The following is a 22,935-nucleotide window of genomic DNA, read 5'->3' on the forward strand; positions in this document are numbered from 1 at the left end:
CACAGCAGAAAATATTGTGATCTCAGATAAGGTAAAGTTTCCTTAGATGTAACATTAATAGCCTGATCCATTAAAAGAACAAACTAAGAAATTGGACTTCATCAAATTTAAGAACTTTTGCTCTTCCAAAGACACTGTTAAGAGAATAAAAAGACAAGCCACAGACTGGGAGAAAATATTTACAAATCATATATCTGATAAAGAACTTGTATCCAAAAAATGTAAAGAGCTCACAAAACCCAACAATAAGAAAATAACCCAATTTCTTAAATGGGTAAAAGGTTTAAACACTTCACAAAAGAAGATACAGGAATGGCAAATATACACATGAAAAGATGCTCAATATAATTAGTCATTAGGAAAATGAAAATTAAAACCACAATGAGAGACCACTATACACCTGTGAGAATGGCTAAAGTTAAAGGCTGACTATACCAAGTGTTGGCAAGGAGGTGGAGGAACCAGAACCCTCATGTACTGCTGGTGGGAATGGAAAAGGGTACAACCACTTTAGAAGACAGTTTGGCAGCTTCTCAGAAAATTAAATATATACCTACCATACAACCTAATATTTCTACTCCAAGGATTTACCCAGGGGAAACAAAAGCTCACATTTACACAAAAACCACATGCACACGTTTTTAATAGCTTTATTCATAATCACCAAAATCTAGAAACAACCTAAATATCTGTCAGCTGGGGAGGGACAGACAAGTTTCCATTCAGTGGAATAATACTCAGCAATAAAAAGGAATAACTGATACACGCAATAACATGAATAATTCTCAAACTCATTAAGCTGAGTGAAAAGAAGCCAGACTCAAAAGCCTACGTGCTGTAAGAGTCCGTTCATATGACATTCTGGAAAAGGCAAAGCTATAAAGACAGGAAACAAATCAGTGGCTGCCAGCAGCCAGAGGTGGAGAAAGGGACTGACCACGAGGGGCATGACAGCGTTGGGGGCTGATGTTCTATTCTGATTGTGAAGGTGGGTACACAACTGCATGCACTTGTCAAAACGCTCACAACCATACAGTAAAAAGAGTGACTTTTACTCTAAGTAAAAAAATTTTAAGCAAGAAAACCCAGTAGACGTGGGGACAGATGAAAGGTATATGAAATCCCCTTGCAGAATGCAAATTGTCACACACTCAGCAGACCTGGTACCTGGGATGCATGTGGGTGTCTCGTGCAAGAGAGACATCCCAGGAAGCAGTTCAGCCTGGAGGCCACATTCCAGGCCTGTCACTCCACCAGCTATTTGCTCTACTTCAGTTTCCGTGCAGCAGTTGCATCTGCCTGTCACTATGGAGCATGACAGTCACTGCCTGGCCCCAGCCAGTAGCTGCCCACTGTCACCAACCTTGGGGCAGTGATTAGGCTTCACTGCCTTGAATTAGCTCTGACAATAGATGAGGGAGAGCAAAAAGGAGGAGAAAGATGGAGCCGAGGCACCAGTCTCCTCCCTCGCCTGCTGGCAGGCTGAATGATGGACCCAGGGTAATGGAGACACAGGCACCTGGATGACATTCTGGGAAGTGGGCTGTGCCACTGACCTCTCTGCAACTCAAGAGCTAGGGGACTGACAAATGCTTCCTCGGCCCTGGCGTTTGGAATTGCAGGAGATGCTGGCAGGGTGATGTCCACTGTGACTGTCAACGTTCACTGAGGGGGCTCGAGGCTGGTGGCCCAGCTGCCCTGGCCTGGGAACTGGAGGGTGGGGAGCAAGGGGCCGTCCCTCCCCTGGACCATGACTGTAGGAAGAAAGTTTGTATGGCTCCAAGGAGCCTGCCCCAAGGACAGAGATAAAATTTACATATTCAAAAGCATTTTACTGAGTCACCTATTGTACAAACCCCTACTGAGCACTGTGTACCCAAAATCATTCTAGACTGACATGGTTCCTGCCCTCCTAGAGCTTACACTCTACTGAGAAAGACTGTCAGTGAGCACCTGATCAAATGTATCATGCCAGGGGGGATTAGTGCAATGAAGAAAAAGAAAATCTGGTAAAAGCAACAGGGAGTGTAAGGGGCACAGAGGCTTGGTGTTATTCTAAATAGGGCACTCAGAAAAGGCCTCTTTATAGGGTGACATTTGAGCAGAGAACTGAATTCAGTGAGAGAACAAGTCATGTGATTACGTGGAAAAGCATTCCAAGCCAAAGGAACAGTAAGTGCAAAGGCCCTGAGGAAGAAACTGCTAGCTGTGATCTAGGAACATCCTGGAGGCCAATATAGGGGGGACATGGTGGGACAGGGGAAGGGTGTTGAAGATCTTGGACGGGACTTTCAGGCCTTTGTACTGTGCTTAGAGATGTGAGAAACCACTAAGGGTTTGAACAGAGGAATGACGTGATCTGACCTGAGTTGTGAAAGGACCGTTTGGGCTGATGTGAAGGACAGATTGCAGAGGGCAAGAGGAGGAGCAAGAGAGGAAAGGACATGAAATATAACAGTGGCCTGCACTAAGGTGGTAGCTGCCAATAAGGTAAGAAGTGGTCAGATTCTGGATATATTTAAGAAAGACTGGTACAGTGGAGTGCAAGACAAGATGAGGAATGAAGGAAGATGCCGAGATTTCTACTCCGAAAAGCCAGAAGAATAACATATCCATTTACTAAGATGGAGACTATGGAAGGAACAGGTTTGGGGTAGGGAGGAAATCAGGAATTTTATTTTGGACATGATAAAAGTTTGAAATGCCTACTAGACACACATGAAGATGTCTGAAGGCAGAGTTTACAGATGCCTGAGATGGAGCTATAATTGGGAATCAGTGAATGGGTGGAACTGCAAATTATGGGGATGGATAAGACCATGAATGGACTCAGTGTAGAGAAAGGCTGGTGCTCGAAGGGACTCTAAGGTCTGGAGGCTGGGCCTTGGGAGGGACCAGCAAAGAGGATGAGAAGCAGTGGCCATGGAGGTAGCAGGGAACCAAGAGGGAGTCATGTCTCGGAGGCCAGGCAGAGAAAGTATTTCAAGAAGAGAAGAATTGAATGTGCTGAGAAATTAAGATGAAGACAGAGAAACACCCACTGGATTAAGCAACACAGAAGCCATCAGGCAAGAGAGTTTCATTGGAATGGTGAGGAGAAAAGTTTGAGGAGTAGGAAAGAGAGATTCTACAAAACTGGCCCTGCTCTGCACCGTACAAAATGAAAAATGTTAAGGAACTGTTTGGAATTAAAGGACATGGCCACCAACACAGTGCACGTTTTCTGATCCTGGATCAATCCAAAATGAATTCCCGTAGCATTATTACACATTTCTGGTAGAGTCAAGATAGAGTAAGTTCACTACAGCCTCTCTATCACAGAAGATAACTAACAAGTTCAGACAAAATACAAAAAGCAATTACCTGGGGACCCTGAAAAGCAACAGAAAAACAAAACAGGCAGACTGAAGAGAAGAGTCAAAACTTAGAGAAGCAACCCACATAGGGGTGAAGTTGTTTGTTCTGTTTTCCCCCTTTTCTCTTGCAGCATTGACCAGAGGCAGCTTCCCAAGACAGCCTCAGGAGTGGGTGACTGGCAGATAAGACTAAGACAAAAACCTGCCTTTCTGGCCATCAGATCAGGAAAGGGGGCCTTTGCAAGTCAAAGAGGATGGAGAGAAGAGAGTCAGAGAAAGGGTTGCCCTAGTTCTGTGTAGGAACTTGCTGAAGTCCCAGGCTCCTCTGTGCGTGTGGGGATAGACCCAAAGCAGCACAGCAAAGGCCTTATGAGCTGAACTGATGTTGGGACAACCACCCACAGAGGAAGAAGACAGAATTACTGTCTGAACCCAACTGGACTGACTGAATGCTAAAACACAACAGACAAAAACAAATGTTCTCCACAGGATTTTAACAGAACACAGAGCTTCACAACATAATATTCAAAATATCCAGGACAGAAACCAAAACTATTTAACATACCAAGAATCAGGAAAATGTAACTAATTCTTAAGGGAAAAGATCAAGTGCCAACTCTGAGATGACCCAGATGCTAAAATTATAAAGATATTAAAGCAGCTATTATAACTATGCCCATGATGTAAAGGTAGACATGCTTGAAACGAATGCGAAAATAAGTGTTTTAAGAGGGAAACAAACTATAAAAATAACCAAATGGGAATTTGAGAAGAGATGTATATATAATATCTACATTTTTTAAAAATCCTGTTCAATAGTAGAATGAAGATGGCAGAGGAATGCTTAAGAGAAAATATCAATAGAAATCATCCAACCTAAAAAAATAACCTGTGGGACAGGTGGGACAATATAAAAAAGGTCTAATATTCATGTCATTAAAACCCAAGAAGGAAAGAAGAAAGTTTGGCACAATAAAAGTACTTGAAGAAATAACGACTAAAATTTTCCAAACATTGGTGAAAGACATAAATCTACATATTCAGGAAACTTTGTACATCCCAAAGAAAATAAAAGTTTTAAAATGCACAAACACATCATAGTCAATTGCTGAACACCAAAGATTTTTTTTTTTTTTATGGAGAACAGTATGGAGGGTCCTTAAAAAAATAAAAATAGAATTACCATATGATCCAGCAATCCCACTACTGGGCATATACCCTGAGAAAACCATAATTCAAAGAATTTTTTTTAACCTTGAAAACATCTAGAGAAAAATAAAAACATTATATACAGCAGAACAACAATTAGAATGACTGCTGATTTCTCATCAGAAAACATGTAGGCCAGAAGACAATGGAACATCTTTAAAGTGCTGAAAGAAAAGACTGCCAACCCAGAATTCTATACACAAGACAAAATCCTTCAGGAATGAAGACAAAATAAGACATTCTTAGAGGAAGTAAAACTAAGAAAATTAATCACCAGTAGAACTCCTTTAAAAGCAATGCTAATGAAAGTTCTTCAGGTTGAAGGAAAATGATACCAGAAGCTGTAATTCTGAGAATGAAAAAAGCGCAACAGACATGGTAAATATCTGAGTTATTATAAAAGGATATTTTTCTCTTCTTAAAATATGTATGGTCATTGAAAGCAAAAAATATATATAAAACAATGTCTAATGAGTTTTCCAATGGATGTAGATGCAATACATATAATTATGAAAAAGGAGGTAGGGTAAGGGGATCTACATGGTTACAAGATCTACATGTTATTTGAAGTGTAAATACTGACTCTAATTACACTTGTAGGTTAAGTAGGTATATGATAATCCCAAGAGCAACCAATAAAAAATATAATACAAAGAGATAAAGCCAAACACCCAATAGATAAATTAAAATGGAATACTAAAAATATTCAAATAATGTAAAACATTGCAGGAAAGATGAAACAGAGACACAAAAGAACAGAGTGGAGAGGGGGAGACAAAAATTGTAGACCATGTCAATAATTACATTGAAATAAAATGTCCCAAGACACATCAATTGACAGATTGTCCGATTGGAACAGCAACAATAAAAAGACCTAATTATAGGCTGTCTACAAGAAACCTACTTTAAATAAAATAATAAACATCAGTTAAAAGTAAAAATAAGAGGATGGAAAAGATATACCAAGTAAAAATGAATCAAATCTAAGCTGGAGTAGCTATCTTAATATCAAACAAAGTAGACTTCAGAACAAAGAATATTATCAGGAATAAAGATAAGACACTGCATACTGATAAAAGGGTCAATTCACCAAAAGGACATAACAATCCTAAACACATATGCATCTAACAACAGATGTTCAAAACTCTTCTTTCAGCAAAAACTGGAAGATGTACAAAGAGAAATAGAAAAACCCACCATTCAACTTGTAGGCTTCAATTCATTTTTCAGTAATTGACAGAAAAAGTAGACAAGTCAAGTTAGTTGCTCAGAAATTCCCTAGCTTTGCCAATTTTCTAACTGATACTCATAGAGCACCCTTTCAAACGACAGTAGAATACGCATTCTTTTCTAAAACACACGAAACACTCACAAAGACAAGCCACATTATAAGCTATAAAACAAACCTTGACAAATATAGAAGAACTGAAATCGTATAAAGCATGTTCTCTGATCATAAAGGAATTAAACTAGAAATCAAAAGCAGAATGATACCTGGAAAATCCCCCAAATATTTGGAAATTAAACAAGTGTAAATGGTTCATGGGTCAAAGAAAAAAGTCAGAAAATATTTTGAACTAAATGAAAATTTAAAGTAGAATCTATAAAAATTTGTGAGATCAGCTAAAACAGTACTCAGAGGGAATTTATAGCATTCAATGTTTGTATTTGAAAAAGAAAAACTTGTTTCAAGTCAATAATCTAAGCTTCCACTTTTAGAAACTAGAAAAAGAAGAATGTATTAAACTCAAAAGCAAGCTGTGGATGGAAATAATAAAGAACAAAATCATTGAAACTGAAAATAGGAAACCAATAGAGAAGAGTCAATAAAACCATAAGCTGGCTCTTTGAAAAGATTAGTAAATTGATAAACCTCTAGCCAGACTAAGAAAAAAAGAGATAAGACACAAAGGATAGATATCAGGAATGAAGCGACATTACTCTGACACTACAGACATAAAAAGAATAAAAAGAAAGTATCATGAACAACTTTGTGACTATCAATTTGACAATATAGGTGAAAAGAACAAATTCCTTCGAAGACATAATCTACCCAGGTTCACTCAAGAAGAAGTATATAACCTGAATAGCTCTATAACTATTAAAAAGATTGGATTTTTAGTTTAAAACCTCCCAACAGAGAAAACTCCAGACCAAATGGCTTCACTGGTAAAATTCTACCAAAAATTTAAGGAAAAAATGATTCTAATTGTATCCAATATCTTCCAGAAAGCCCGAAGAGGAGGGACCACATCCCATGAGGGCAGCATTACCTTGATGCCAAAATCAAAGATACTACAAAAAAAGGAAAAAAAATCCTCTGATGAACATAGATATAAAAAAATCTGAATAAAACATCAGCAAACCCAGCAATATATAGAAAGAATAATACTCATCAACTAAATGGGGCTTATCCCAGAAATGTAAGGCTGGTTCAACATTTTTAAATCAATGTAATTCTTTTTTATATATATATACATTTTATTTATTTATTTATTTATTTATTTATTTATTTATTTATGGCTGTGTTGGGTCTTCATTGCTGCTCACAGGCTTTCTCTAGTTGCGGTGAGCGGGGGGCTACTCTTCATTGCAGTGCATGGGCTTCTCGTTGCGGTGGCTTCTCTTGTTGCAGAGCACAGGTCCTAGGTGCGTAGGCTTCAGTAGTTGTGGCACACAGGCCCAGCAGTTGTGGCTCACGGGCTCTAGAGTGCAGGCTCAGTAGCTGTGGCGTACGGACTTAGTTGCTCTGTGGCATGTGGGCTCTTCCTGGACCAGGGCTCAAACCCATGTCCCCTGCATTGGCAGGCAGATTCTTAACCACTGTGCCACCAGAGAAGCCCAAATCAGTGTAATTCAATCTACCAACAGACGAAAGAAGAAAGAAAGCATGACCATCTCAGTAGATAACAAAAAAAAAAAAGCATTGGATAAAATCCAACATGCATTTATAATAAAAACTCTCAACAACTAGGAAGAAAAGGGAATCTTAACTTAATAAAGGGTACCTACAAAAAAAGCTACAGATTATATCATACTTAATGGTGAAGGACTGAAAGCTTTCCCCCTAAGATCAGGAATAAGGCAAGGAGGTCAATTCTCACCACTCAATTAACTGGAAGTTCTAGCCAGTACAATAAGGCAAGAAAACAAAATAAAGGGCATAGAAATTGGAAAGGAGGAAATAAAACTGTCCCTATTTGCAGAAGACGCAATTGTCTATATAAAAAATCCCAAAGAACCTACAAAAAAGATCCTAGAAGTAATAAATGAGCTTGGACAACTCATGCTACAAGTTCAATATTTTAAAAATCAATTATATTTTATAAACTGGCAATACACAGCTGGAAATCAAAAATTTTAAAACAGTACCATTCATAATAGCATCAAAAACTATAAAATACTTTGGTATAAATCTAACAAATTATGTTATACAATATGCTAGGGACTTCCCTGGTTGCGCAGTGGTTAAGAATCCGCCTGTCAATGCAGGGGACATGGGTTTGAGCCCTGGTCTGGGAAGATCCCACATGCCGCGGAGCAACTAAGCCCGTGTACCACAACTACTGAGCCTGCGCTCTAGAGCCTGTGAGCCACAACTACTGAGCCCACATGCTACAACTACTGAAGCCCATGTGCATAGAACCCGTGCTCTGCAACAAGAGAAGCCACCGCAATGAGAAGCCCGTGCATTGCAACTAAGAGTAGCCCCCACTCACCACAACTAGAGAAAGCCCGTGCGCAACAACTAAGACCCAAAGCAGCCAAAAATAAATAAAAATTGTTTAAAAATAATCTTTTAAAGAAAACATGCTAAACACTGATGAAAGAAATCAAAGAAAACCTAAATAAATAAATAGATATGCTGTGTTCCTGAATTAGAAGATTCAATATAATTAAGAGGTTAATTCTCCCTAAATTGATCTATAGATTTAATCCCAACCAAAATCCCAGCAGGATTTTGTTTTAGATATCAACAAGATGATTCTAAAATTTATACAGGAAGGCAAAGGAATTACAATAGTCAAAATAATTCTGAAAAAGAAGAACAAAGTTGGAAGACTCACACAATGTGATTTCAAGACCCACTATAAACCTACAGTAGTTAGGACAGTATGGTATTGGTAAAAGGATGGCCACACAGATCAGTGGAAAAGAACAGCATCCAGGAACAGACTCAGACAAATATAGCCAATTGATTCTGACAAAGATGCAAGGACATTTAAGTGATGAAAGATAGTCTTTTCAACAAATGATGCTGGAAAAAACTGAATCTCTCTGAGTGGTTAAAAGAAAATCCTCAACATTTTTCGCCTCTTATACAAACATTAACTCAGGATGGATCATGTAAACCATAATCATTAAACAAAAAAACTGTAAGACTTACAGGAGAAAACAAAAGAGAAAATCTCTGTGACTTTACCTAAGAACATCTAAGTGCCTAAGAACATCTTAGTGGGACTTCCCTGGTGGTGCAGTGGTTAAGAATCTGCTTACCAATGCAGGGGAAATGGGTTCAGGCCCTGGTCCGGGAAGGTCCCACATGCGACGGAGCAACTAAGCCCGTGCACCACAACTGCTGAGCCTGTGCTCTAAAGCCCATGAGCCACAACTACTGAGCCCACGTGCCACAACTACTGAACCCGTGTGCTGCAACTACTGAAACCTGCGCTCCTAAAGCCCGTGCTCTGCAACAAGAGAAGCCACCGCAGTGAAAAACCCATGCACCACTACGAAGAGTAGCCCCCACTCGCTGCAACTAGAGAAAGCCTGCATGTAGCAACAAAGACCCAATGCAGCCAAAAATGAATAAATAAATACATTTATTTTAAAAAAAGAATATCTAAGTGTTCTTAGATACAAAAGCAGAACCCATAAGAGGAAAAGTGTACATACTAGATTTCATCAAAATTAAAAACTTCTCCTTTTTCAAAAACACTATTATGGAAATTTTAAAGATAAGCCTCAGAATGACAGAAAATACAGTTGACCCTTGAACAACACAGAGACTCTGAACTGTGCAGGTCCACTCACATGCAGATTTTTTTCAGTAAATATGTACTACAATACTACGCTATCCACAGTTGGTGGAATCCAAAGATGCAGAACCATGGATACAGAGGACCAACTGTAAAGTTACATGCAGATTTTCAGCTGTGTGGGGGGTTGGTGCCTCTGACCCCATGTTGTTCAAGGGTCAACTGTGTTTGCAAATCACATTTCTGATATAGGACTTGTATCCAGAATATATAAAGAACTAGCAAAGATCAATAATAAGAAAACAAATGAAGGTGGTTCAAGATGGTGGTGTAAGGAAGATCCTGAACTCACCTTCCCCCACTGGACACACCAAGTCTACAGCTACATATGGAACAATTCCCTCTGAAAACCAGCTCAACTGCTCCTCCAGAACAAAGAATAAAAGGGCCACACTGAGATGGGTAGGAGAGGCAGAGACACTGTCTCATCAAAAACCCCACCCCCGAAGGGTAAGCTGGGACAAAGTGAGAGAGTGGCATGGACATATATACACTACCAAATGTAAGGTAGATAGCTAGTGGGAAGCAGCCGCATAGCACAGGGAGATAAGCTTGGTGCTTTGTGTCCACCTAGAGGGGTGGGATAGGGAGGGTGGGAGGGAGAGGCAAGTGGGAGGAGATATGGGGATATATGTATATGTATAGCTGATTCACTTTGTGATACAGCAGACACTAACCCACCACTGTAAAGCAATTATACTCCAATAAAGATGTTTAAAAAAATTTTTAAAGAAAAAAAACAATACAATTATCATACATTAAAGCAGGAAATATTCTGAGTATTCTAAAAATAAAAATAAAAAAACCCACCCCAGCACAGCGACCCACAACTCGGGGGACCTCACAAATATGGAGCTTCTCTCTGGGAACAGAGGAGATTGTGTCTCATATCAGGCACCCCAACCCTTGGGACCTGCACTGGAGACAGAAGCCCCCAACATATATCTGGCTTTGAATACCAACAGAATTTACATCAAAAGACTCACAGGAGGGCTTCCCTGGTGGCGCTGTGGTTAAGAATCCACCTACCAGTGCAGGGGACCTGGGTTCGAGCCCTGGGCCGGGAAGATCCCACATGCTGTGGAGCAACAAAGCCCGTGTGCCACAACTACTGAGCCTGCGCTCTAGAGCCTGTGAGCCACAACTACTGAGCCTGCATGTCACAACTACTGAAGCCCATGTGCCTAGAGCCCATGCTCCACAACAAGAGAAGCCACTGCAGTGAGAAGCCTGCACACCGCAACGAAGACTAGCCCCCATGTGTTGCAACTAGAGAAAGCCCACGCGCAGCAGCGAGGACCCAATGCAGCCAAAAATTAATTAATTAATTAATTAGGAAAAAAAAAAGACTCACAGGACTGATGGCAGGGAATAGAGACTCCACTCTTAAAAGGCTTGTGTGCAGACTCACGTGCCCCAGGACCCAGTGCAAAAGCAGCAGTTTGAAAAGTGCCTGGACCATATGTGAAGAAAATTGATTGGTTAACTTTAAAGCATCTGCTGCAGGGGAAAGGCCCTTTGGGGACTCTCTCCAGGGATGGAGACACTGGCAAGCATTATATTTGCACTCTCCCTCTATCTTGCTAGAACCAGTGGGTATGCTCCGCCTCCATGCTCTCCCACTGCCCTGCTAAAGCCAGCAGGTGTGCCCCAGCCTCACACTCTCCCTTGGCCCTGCCAAAGCTGGCCAACACACTTAGCCCCCAGAGGGTACTCCCCCCGAGCACCTGTCTCTGGTGTCCGGGGGGGCTCGCCTTTCTGGGCCCCATGAGTCTGAAACAATCAGAGAGACATTTCTTGGTAAGCTACCACCTACAGGGCACTGCACAGACATCAGACTGAAACAGACCCCCAGACTTCCTGTGAAAAAGGCCTGGAGCTTAAGCCTGAGGGGCAGGCTTCAGGTTCACCACCCGTCTAGAGGCTTTGGATGTGCCTTTAGAGAAGCAGGCTGGGGGACACCATCTTTGTGCTCTCCCTTGACTTCACTATGGCTCACTGGTACCTCCCAGAAAGGAGCTCATACGCTTTTCTGCAGCCCTGATTTTTGCAATGTCACCAAGGAGTCACATCCAGATTGCTGGTCAGGAGGCCTGCAGGGCGTATGACTGGGGCCCCACAGGACTGCATATATCTGCATGCTTTAAAAGCTGCTGCCTGAGGGTCTAGCTTCCAATCAACCTGGAACTAAGTGCTGACCTAGATCCCTCCCTCTGCGACACACAAGTCTTGGTATACCCTCAACAACTGGGACCTATGAAGGAAAAAACAGGCTGCTTACACAATCACAAAAGTTCAAGAGACAACCAACAACTAGGGCAAGGTTGAACAATAAGGTTCATCTCCTACACAAGGCCATTCCTTCAGACCGGGAGAGAGAGCTGTTTCGCCTAATATAGAGATGAACACAGAGTCAAGCAAAATGAGAAAACAGAAGAATATGTTCCAAACAAAAGAACAAGATAAACCCCGGGGGTGGGGGGTGGCTGCGGTGAGGAAGAAACCCGTTAATGAAACAGAAGTAGTTTACCTACTAGAGTTCAAAGTAATGGTTATAAAGATGCTTACAGAACTTGAGATGTGAATAGATAAATACAGTGAGAACTTCAACAAAGAGATAGAAACTATAAGGAAGTATCAAACAGAAGTCACAGAGCTGAAGAACACATAACTGATCTGTAGATATACCAGCACGGTTTAGTAGCAGACCAGATGAACAGAAGAAAGGATGAGTATCAGAAGACAGGGCAGTGGGACTCACCCAAACAGAGCAGCAAAAAGAGAGAAGAATTTTTAAAAGTGAAGACAGCTTAAGTGACCTATGGGACCACATCAAGCAGAATAACATTTGCATTACAGGGGTTCCAGAAAAAGAAGAGATCGAAAAAAGGGGCTGAAAACAGACATCCAGATCCAGGAATCTCAGAGAGTTCCAAACAAGATGAACCCAAAAAGACCCACACCAAGGCACGTTACAATGAAAATTGTCAAAAGTTAAAGACAAAGAGAGAATCTTAAAAGCAGCAAGAGAAAAGCAATTTGTTAATGTATAAGAGAACCCCCATAAAAGTATCAGCAGATTTCTAAGCAGAAACTTTGCAGGCCAGAATGGAGTGGCATGATATATTCAAAGTGCTGAAAGAAAAATACTTCCAACCAAGAATACTGTACTCAGCAAGGTTATCATTCAGAATTGAAGGTGATAAAAGAGTTTTACAGACAAGCAAAAGCTAAATGAGTTCATCACCACTAAACCAGCTTTACAAGAAATGTTAAAGGAACTTTTTTTTTCTCTTATTTATTTAATCTTTATTGGAGTATAATTGCTTTACAATGGTGTGTTAGTTTCTGCTTTATAACAAAGTGAACCAGCTATACATATACATATGTTCCCACATCTCTTCCCTCTTGCATCTCCCTCACTCCCACCCACCCTATCCCACCCATCCAGGAGGTCACAAAGCACCGAGCTGATCTCCCTGTGCTATGCGGCTGCTTCCCACTAGCTATCTACCTTACGCTTGGTAGTGTATATATGTCCATGCCTCTCGCTCGCTTTGTCACAGCTTACCCTTCCCCCTCCCCATATCCTCAAGTCCATTCTCTAGTAGGTCTGTGTCTTTATTCCCGTCTTACCCCAAGGTTCTTCATGACATTTTTTTCCTTAAATTCTATATGTATGTGTTAGCATACGGTATTTGTCTCTCTCTTTCTGACTTACTTCACTCTGTATGACAGACTCTAGGTCTATCCACCTCATTACAAATAGCTCAATTTCGTTTCTTTTTATGGCTGAGTAATATTCCATTGTATATATGTGCCACATCTTCTTTATCCATTCACCGATGATGGACACTTAGGTTGTTTCCATCTCCGGGCTATTGTAAATAGTGCTGCAGTGAACATTTTGGTACATGGCTCTTTTTGAATTATGGTTTTCTCAGGGTATATGCCCAGTAGTGGGATTGCTGGGTCATATGGTAGTTCTATTTGTAGATTTTTAAGGAACCTCCATACTGTTCTCCACAGTGGCTGTATCAATTTACATTCCCACCAACAGTGCAAGAGGGTTCCCTTTTCTCCACACCCTCTCCAGCATTTACTGTTTCTAGATTTTGTGATAATTGCCATTCTGACTGGTGTGAGATGCTAGCTCATTGTAGTTTTGATTTGCATTTCTCTAATGATTAATGATGTTGAGCATTCTTTCATGTGTTTGTTGGCAGTCTGTATATCTTCTTTGGAGAAATGTCTATTTAGGTCTTCTGCCCATTTTTGGATTGGGTTGTTTGTTTTTTTGTTATTGAGCTGCATGAGCTGCTTATAAATTTTGGAGATTAATCCTTTGTCAGTTGCTTCACTTGCAAATATTTTCTCCCATTCTGAGGGTTGTCTTTTGGTCTTGTTTATGGTTTCCTTTGCTGTGCAAAAGCTTTGCAGTTTCATTAGGTCCCATTTGTTTATTTTTGTTTTTATTTCCATTTCTCTAGGAGGTGGGTCAAAAAGGATCCTGCTGTGATGTATGTCATAGAGTGTTCTGCCTATGTTTTCCTCTAAGAGTTTGATAGTTTCTGGCCTTACATTTAGGTCTTTAATCCATTTTGAGCTTAGTTTTGTGTATGGTGTTAGGGAGTGTTCTAATCTCATACTTTTACATGTATCTGTCCAGTTTTCCCAGCACCACTTATTGAAGAGGCTGTCTTTTCTCCACTGTACATTCCTGCCTCCTTTATCAAACATAAGGTGACCATATGTGCATGGGTTTATCTCTGGGCTTTCTATCCTGTTCCATTGATCTATCTTTCTGTTTTTGTGCCAAGTACCATACTTGATTACTGTAGCTTTGTAGTATAGTCTGAAGTCAGGGAGCCTGATTCCTCCAGCTCCATTTTTCGTTGTCAAGACTGCTTTGGCTATTCGGGGTCTTTTGTGTTTCCATACAAATTGTGAAATTTTTCGTTCTAGTTCTGTGAAAAATGCCAGTGGTAGTTTGATAAGGATTGCACTGAATCTGTAGATTGCTTTGGGTAGTAGAGTCATTTTCACAATGTTGATTCTTCCAATCCAGGAACATGGTATATCTCTCCATCTATTTGTATCATCTTTAATTTCTTTCATCAGTGTCTTATAATTTTCTGCATACAGGTCTTTTGTCTCCTTAGGTAGGTTTATTCCTAGATATTTTATTCTTTTTGTTGCAATGGTAAATGGGAGTGTTTTCTTGATTTCACTTTCAGATTTTTCATCATTAGTGTATACGAATGCCAGAGATTTCTGTGCATTAATTTTGTATCCTGCTACTTTACCAAATTCATTGATTAGCTCTAGTAGTTTTCTGGTAGCATCTTTAGGATTCTCTATGTATAGTATCATGTCATCTGCAAACAGTGAGAGCTTTACTTCTTCTTTTCTAATTTGGATTCCTTTTATTTCCTTTTCCTCTCTGATTGCTGTGGCTAAAACTTCCAAAACTATGTTGAATAAGAGTGGTGAGAGTGGGCAACCTTGTCTTGTTCCTGATCTTAGTGGAAATGCTTTCAGTTTTTCACCATTGAGGACGATGTTGGCTGTGGGTTTGTCATATATGGCCTTTATTATGTTGAGGAAAGTTCCCTCTATGCCTACTTTCTGCAGGGTTTTTTTTATCATAAATGGGTGTTGAATTTTGTCGAAAGCTTTCTCTGCATCTATTGAGATGATCATATGGTTTTTCTCCTTCAATTTGTTAATATATTTATCACATTGATTGATTTGTGTATATTGAAGAATCCTTGCATTCCTGGAATAAACCCCACTTGATCATGGTGTATGATCCTTTTAATGTGCTGTTGGATTCTGTTTGCTAGTATTTTGTTGAGGATTTTTGCATCTATGTTCATCAGTGATATTGGCCCGTAGTTTTCTTTCTTTGTGACATCCTTGTCTGGTTTTGGTATCAGGGTGATGGTGGCCTCGTAGAATGAGTTTGGGAGCGTTCCTCCCTCTGCTATATTTTGGAAGAGTTTGAGAAGGATGGGTACTACCTCTTCTCTAAATGTTTGATAGAATTCGCATCTGGCCCTGGGCTTTTGTTTGTTGGAAGATTTTTAATCACAGTCTCAATTTCAGTGCTTGTGATTGGTCTGTTTATATTTTCTATTTCTTTCTGGTGCAGTCTCTGAAAGTTGTGCTTTTCTAAGAATTTGTCCATTTCTTCCAAGTTGTCCATTTTATTGGCATAGAGTTGCTTGTAGTAATCTCTCATGATCTTTTGTATTTCTGCAGTGTCAGTTGTTACTTCTTTTTCATTTCTAATTCTATTGATTTGAGTCTTCTCCCTTTTTTTCTTGATGAGTCTGGCTAATGGTTTATCAGTTTTGTTTATCTTCTCAAAGAACCAGCTTTTAGTTTTATTGATCTTTGCTATCATTTCCTTCATTTCTTTTTCATTTATTTCTGATCTGATTTTTGTGATTTCTTTCCTTCTGCTAACTTTGGGTTTTTTTTGTTCTTCTTCCTCTAATTGCTTTAGGTGCAAGGTTAGGTTGTTTATTCGAGATGTTTCCTGTTTCTTAAGGTAGGATTGTATTGCTATAAACTTCCCTCTTAGAACTGCTTTTGCTGCATCCCATAGATTTTGGGTCGTCTTGTCTCCATTGTCATTTGTTTCTAGGTATCTTTTTATTTTCTCTTGATTTCTTCAGTGATCACTTCATTATTAAGTAGTGTATTGTTTAGCCTCCATGTGTTTGTATTTTTACAGATCTTTTCCTGTAATTGATATCTAGTCTCATAGCGTTGTGGTCGGAAAAGATACTTGATACGATTTCAATTTTCTTAAATTTACCAAGGCTTGATTTGTGACCCAAGATATGATCTATCCTGGAGAATGTTCCATGAGCACTTGAGAAAAATGTGTATTCTGTTGTTTTTGGATGGAATGTCCTATAAATGTCAATTAAGTCCATCTTGTTTAATGTATCATTTAAAGCTTGTGTTTCCTTATTTATTTTCATTTTGGATGATCTGTCCATTGGTGAAAGTGGGGTGTTAAAGTCCCCTACTATGAATGTGTTACTGTCGATTCCCCCTTTTATGGCTGTTAGTATTTGCCTTATGTACTGAGGTGCTCCTATGTTGGGTGGATAAATATTTACAATTGTTATATCTTCTTCTTGGATCGGTCCCTTGATCATTATGTAGTGTCCTCCTTTGTCTCTTCTAATATTCTTTATTTTAAAGTCTATTTTGTCTGATATGAGAATTGCTACTCCAGCTTTCTTTTGGTTTCCATTTGCATGAAATATCTTTTTCCATCCCCTTACTTTCAGTCTGTATGTGTCTCTAGGTCTAAAGTGGGTCTCTTTTAGACAGCAAATATATGGGTCTTGTTTTTGTATCCATTCAGCCAATCTGTGTCTTTTGGTGGAAGCATTTAGTCCATTTACATTTAAGGTAATTATCGATATGTATGTTCCTATTCCCATTTTCTTAATTGTTTTGGGTTCGTTATTGTAGGTCTTTTCCTTCTTTTATGTTTCTTGCCTAGAGAAGTTCCTTTAGCAGTTGTTGTAAAGCTGGTTTGGTGGTGCTGAACTCTCTCAGCTTTTGCTTGTCTGTAAAGGTTTTAATTTCTCCATCAAATCTGAATGAGATCCTTGCTGGGTAGAGTAATCTTGGTTGCAGGTTTTTCTCCTTCAACACTTTCAATATGTCCTGCCACTCCCTTCTGGCTTGCAGAGTTTCTGCTGAAAGATCAGCTGTTAACCTTATGGGGATTCCCTTGTGTGTTATTTGTTGTTTTTCCCTTGCTGCTTTTAATATGTTTTCTTTGTATTTAATTTTTGACAGTTTGATTAATATGTGTCTTGGCGTATTTCTCCTTGGATTTATCCTGTATGGGACTCTCTGTGCTTCCTGGACTTGATTAACTATTTCCTTTCCCATATTAGGGAAGTTTTCAACTATAATCTCTTCAAATATTTTCTCAGTCCCTTTCTTTTTCTCTTCTTCTTCTGGAACCCCTATAATTCGAATGTTGGTGCGTTTAATGTTGTCCCAGAGGTCTCTGAGACTGTCCTCAGTTCTTTTCATTCTTTTTTCTTTATTCTGCTCTGCAGTAGTTATTTCCACTATTTTATCTTCCAGGTCACTTATCCGTTCTTCTGCCTCAGTTATTCTGCTATTGATCCCATCTAGAGTACTTTTAATTTCATTTATTGTGTTGTTCATCGTTGCTTGTTTCATCTTTAGTTCTTCTAGGTCCTTGTTAACTGATTCTCGCAATTTGTCCATTCTATTGTCCATTCTATCTCCAAGATTTCGGATCAACCTTACTATCATTATTCTGAATTCTTTTTCAGGTAGACTGCCTATTTCCTCTTCATTTGTTAGGTCTGGTGGGTTTTTATCTTGCTCCTTCATCTGCTGTGTGTTTTTCTGTCTTTTCATTTTGCTTATCTTACTGTGTTTGGGGTCTCCTTTTTGCAGGCTGCAGGTTCTTAGTTCCCATTGTTTTTGGTGTCTGTCCCCAGTGGCTAAGTTTGGTTCAGTGGGTTGTGTAGGCTTCCTGGTGGAGGGGACTAGTGCCTGTGTTCTGGTGGATGAGGCTGGATCTTGTCTTTCTGGTGGGCAGGTCCACGTCTGGTGGTGTGTTTTGGGGTGTCTGTGGACTTATTATGATTTTAGGCAGTCTCTCTGCTAATGGGCAGGGTTGTGTTCCTGTCTTGCTAGTTGTTTGGCATAGGATGTCCAGCACTGTAGCTTGCTGGTGTTGACATCGAGATCTCTGGGAGATTTTCGCCGTTTGATATTATGTGAAGCTGGGAAGTCTCTTGTGGACCAGTTTCCTGAAGTTGGCTCTCCCACCTCAGAGGCACAGCATTGACTCCTGGCTGCAGCACCAAGAGCCTTTCATCCACATGGCTCAGAATAAAAGGGAGAAAAAGTATAAAGAAAGAATTAGTAGAAGTAGAAAGAAAGAAAAAAAGAAAGAAAGAAAGAAAAGAAAGAAAGAAAGAAAGAAAGAAAAAGAAAGAAAGAAAGAAAGGAGGGAGGGAGGGAGGAAGGAAGGAAGGAAGGAGGGAGGGAAGGAAGGAAAAAAGAAAGAAAGAAGATAAAGTAAAATAAAATAAAGTAAGATAAAATATAATAATGGTATTAAAATAAAAAAATAATTATTAAGAAAAAAAAATTAGAAAAAAAACAAAACGGACAGATAGAACCCTAGGACAAATGGTGGAAGCAAAGCTATACAGACAAAATCTCACACAGAAGCATACATATACACACTCACGAAAAGAGGAAAAGGGGAAAAAATCATAAACCTTGCTCTCAAAGCCCACCTCCTCAATTTGGGATGATTCGTTGTCTATTTTTGTATTCCACAGATGCAGGGTACATCAAGTTGATTGTGGAGCTTTAATCCGCTGCTTCTGAGGCTGCTGGGAGAGATTTCCCTTTCTCTTCTTTGTTCTCACAGCTCCCAGGGGCTCAGCTTTGGATTTGGCCCCGCCTCTGCATGTAGGTCGCCGGAAGGCGTCTGTTCTTCGCTCAGACAGGACGACGGCGTTAAAGGAACCGCTGATTCGGGGGCTCTGGCTCACTCAGGCCGGGGGGAGGGAGGGGCACGGAGTGCGGGGTGAGCCTGCAGCGGCAGAGGCCGGCGTGACGTTGCACCAACCTGAGGCACGCCGTGCGTTCTCCCGGGGGAGTTGTCCCTGGATCCCAGGATCCTGGCAGTGGCGGGCTGCACAGGCTCCCCGGAAGCGGGGTGTGGATAGTGACCTGTGCTTGCACACAGGCTTCTTGGTGGCAGCAGCAGCAGCCTTAGCGTCTCATGCCCGTCTCTGGGGTCCACGTTTTTAGCCGCGGCTTGCGCCCATCTCTGGAGCTCCTTTAAGCAGCGCTCTTAATCCCCTCTCCTCGCGCACCAGGAAACCAAACGGGAAGAAAAAGTCTCTTGCCTCTTGGGCAGGTCCAGACTTTTCCCTGGACTCCCTCCTGGCTAGCCGTGGTGCACTAACCCCCTTCAGGCTGTGTTCACGCCGCCAACCCCGGTCCTCTCTAAAGGAACTTCTTTAATCAAAAAAGAAAGGGCACTAAAGAGTAACAAGAAAACATATGAAAGTGAAAAAAACTCACTGGTAAAGGCATATATATAGTAAAGGTAGTGGATTAATCACTTATAAAGCTAGTATAAAGGTTAAAAGGCAAAAGAAGTAAAAACAAATTTAGCTACAATTAGTTAAGGGATATACAAAATAAAAAGATGTAAAATATGGGGCTTCCCTGGTGGCGCAGTGGTTGAGGGTCCGCCTGCCGATGCGGCGGACACGGGTTTGTGCCCCTGTCCGGGAGGATTCCACGTGCCGCAGAGCGGCTGGGCCCGTGAGCTATGGCCACTGGGCCTGTGCATCCGGAGCCTGTGCTCCGCAACAGGAGAGGACGCGGCAGTGAGAGGCCCGCGTACCGCAAAAAAAAAAAAAAAAAAAAAAAGATGTAAAACATGACATCAAAAACATAAAACGGGGGGGGGACTAAAAATGTAGAGTTTTAGAATGCATTCAAACATAACTTGCTATCAACTTAAAATAGACTGTTACATATATAGGCTGTTATATGTGAGCCTACATTAACCACAAAGCAAAAACCTATAATAGATACACCAAAGATGATGAGAAAGGAATCTAAGCATAACACTAAAGAAAGTCAGAAAACCACAAGGGAAGAAAGCAGAAAGGAATAGAGAAGAACTACAAAAGAGTCAGAAAACAATGAAAAAAATGGTAATAAGTACAAACGTATCAATAATTAAATACAAATGGACAAAATTCTCCAATCAAAGGACAAAGAGTGGCTGAATGGATAAAACAAACAAACAAAACCAGACCCATCTAAATGTTGCCTACAAGAGACTCACTTCAGATGTAAGGACACACACAGACTGAAAGTGAAGGAATGGAAAAAGGAGTTTCATACAAAGGGAAACCAAAACAAAGCTGGGGTAGCTATACTTATATTGTACAAAACAGACCTTAAAACGAAGACTGTAATAAAAGACAAAGATGGGAACTACCTAGTGATAAAGGAGTCAATATAACAAGAAAGAGAAATTAAGAAAACTATCCCATTTACAACAGCATCAAAAAGAATAAAATACCTAGGAATAAATTTAATGAGGGAGGTAAAAACCTGTACACTGAAAACTGCCAGACATTGGTGAAAGAAATTGAAGAAGACACAGATAAATGGAAAGATATTTCATGCTCATGGATTGGAAGAATTAATATTGTTAAGCTGTCCATATTATCTAAAGCAATCTAGAGATTTAATTCAATCCCTGTCAAAATTCCAATGGCATTTTTCACAGAAATAGAACAAACAATCCTAAAATTTATATGGAACCATAAAAGACCTTGAATAGCCAAAGCAATCTTGAGAAAGAATAACAAAGATGGAGGCATCATGTGCCCTGATTTCAAACTATATTACAAAGCTACAGTAATCAAAACATTATGGTATGGGTATTAAAACATACATGTAGATCAACAGAACAGAATAGAAAGTCCAGAAATAAACCCATGCATATATGATCAATTAACTTATGACAAAGGAGGCAAGAATATACAATGCAGAAAAGATAGTCTCTTCAATAAATGGTGCTGGGAAAACTGGACAGCCACATGTAAAAGAATGAAATTAGACTACTGTGTTACACTATGCACAAAAATTAACTCAAAATGGATTAAAGACCTGAATGTAAGATCACAAAACTCCCAGAAGAAAGCATAGGCAGTAAATTTCTTGACACTGGTTTTAATTTTGGGGATCTGACTCCAAAAAAAAGAACAACAAAAGCAAAAATAAACAAATGGACTCCATCAAACTAAGAAGCTTCTGCACAGTGAAGGAAACCATCAACAAAATGAAAAGGCAACCTGCTGAATGGAAGAAGACATTTACAAATCATATATCCAATAAGGGACTAATATCCCAAATATATAAAGTACTGAAACAACTCAATAACAAAAAAATACACAATCTGATTTGTAACTGGGTGGAATATCTGAATAGACATTTTCCAAGGAAGGCCAACAGGCACATGAAAAGATGCTCAACATCACTAATCATCAGGGAAATGCAAGTCAAAACCACAATGAGAGGTCACCTCACACCTGTCAGAATCACTATTATTGAAAACACAAAGTGTTGAGGAGGACTTGGAGAAAAGGGAACCCTCGTGTACTGTTGTTGGGAATGTATACTGATGCAGCCACTATGGAAAACCGTATGGAGGTGTCTTAAAAAATTAAAAATAGAAATACCATATGATCCATCAATTCCACTTCTGGGTATTTACCTGAAAAAAGCAAAAACACTAATTCAAAAAGATATGCACTCATATGTTCGTTGCAAAATTATTTACAATAGCCAAGATATGCTAACAATCTAAGTGCCCATCAATGGATGAATAGCAAAAGGTGTGTGTGTGTGTGTGTGTGTGTGTGTGTGTGTGTGTGTGTGTGTGTGTATACAGACTGGAATAGTACCCAGCCATAAAAAAGAATGAAAGTTTGCCATTTGTGATAACATGGATGGACCTTGAGGGTATTATGCTAAGTGAAATAAGTCAGACAAAGAAAAACAAATACTGTATGATTTCATTTATATGTGGAATATTAAAAAAAAACAAAACGAACAAACAAAATTCATAGATACTGAGAACAGACTGGTGGTTGCCAGAGGGGAGGGCAAAATGGGTGAAGGGGGTCAAGAGGTACAAACTTCCAGTTATAAAATAAATAAGTCATAAGGATGTAACGTACAGCAGGGTGATTATAGTCAATAACACTGTATTGCATATTTGGAAGTTGCTGAGAGTAAATCTTAAAAGTTCTCATCACAAAAAACTTTTTTGTAACTTTGTATGGTGACAGACAGTAACCAGACTTATTGTGGTGATCATTTTGCAATGTATACAAATATTGAATCATTATGTTTTACACCTGAAATTAATATAATGTTATATGTCAATTATGCTTCAATTAAAAAAAAAACATTATGTAGGTAGGTAGGTAGGTAGGTAGAAAAAAATGAATACTTTAAAACTGGGCAAAAGATTTGAACATGTTATCAAAGAAGCTTTATAGATGGTGAGCACACAAAAAGATTCTAAATATCATTATGGAAATGCTAATTAAAACCACAGTGAGATGCTACTACATATATACTAGAACAGCTAAAAAAAAATTTTAAGTACAATACCAACTGCTGACAAGGATATAGAAATTGGAACTCTCATACACTGATGGTGGGAATATAAAAAGGTACCATCAGGAAAATAGCTTGGA

At 39.6% G+C, this 22,935-nt stretch overlaps 1 long non-coding RNA gene across 1 annotated transcript; it reads left to right on the forward strand.

The window, feature by feature from the left end:
* The first annotated feature begins 18,295 nt into the window (after window positions 1–18,295).
* On the forward strand, window positions 18,296–18,776 carry LOC309958724. Its single transcript, XR_014326049.1, has 2 exons — window positions 18,296–18,547; window positions 18,607–18,776. It is a non-coding gene; the product is annotated as an uncharacterized lncRNA (long non-coding RNA).
* The last annotated feature ends 4,159 nt before the right edge of the window (window positions 18,777–22,935 follow it).

Source organism: Leucopleurus acutus (assembly GCF_964270905.1).
Source record: "Leucopleurus acutus genome assembly, chromosome: 2".
In the NCBI taxonomy this organism is placed as follows: Eukaryota; Metazoa; Chordata; class Mammalia; order Artiodactyla; family Delphinidae; genus Leucopleurus; species Leucopleurus acutus.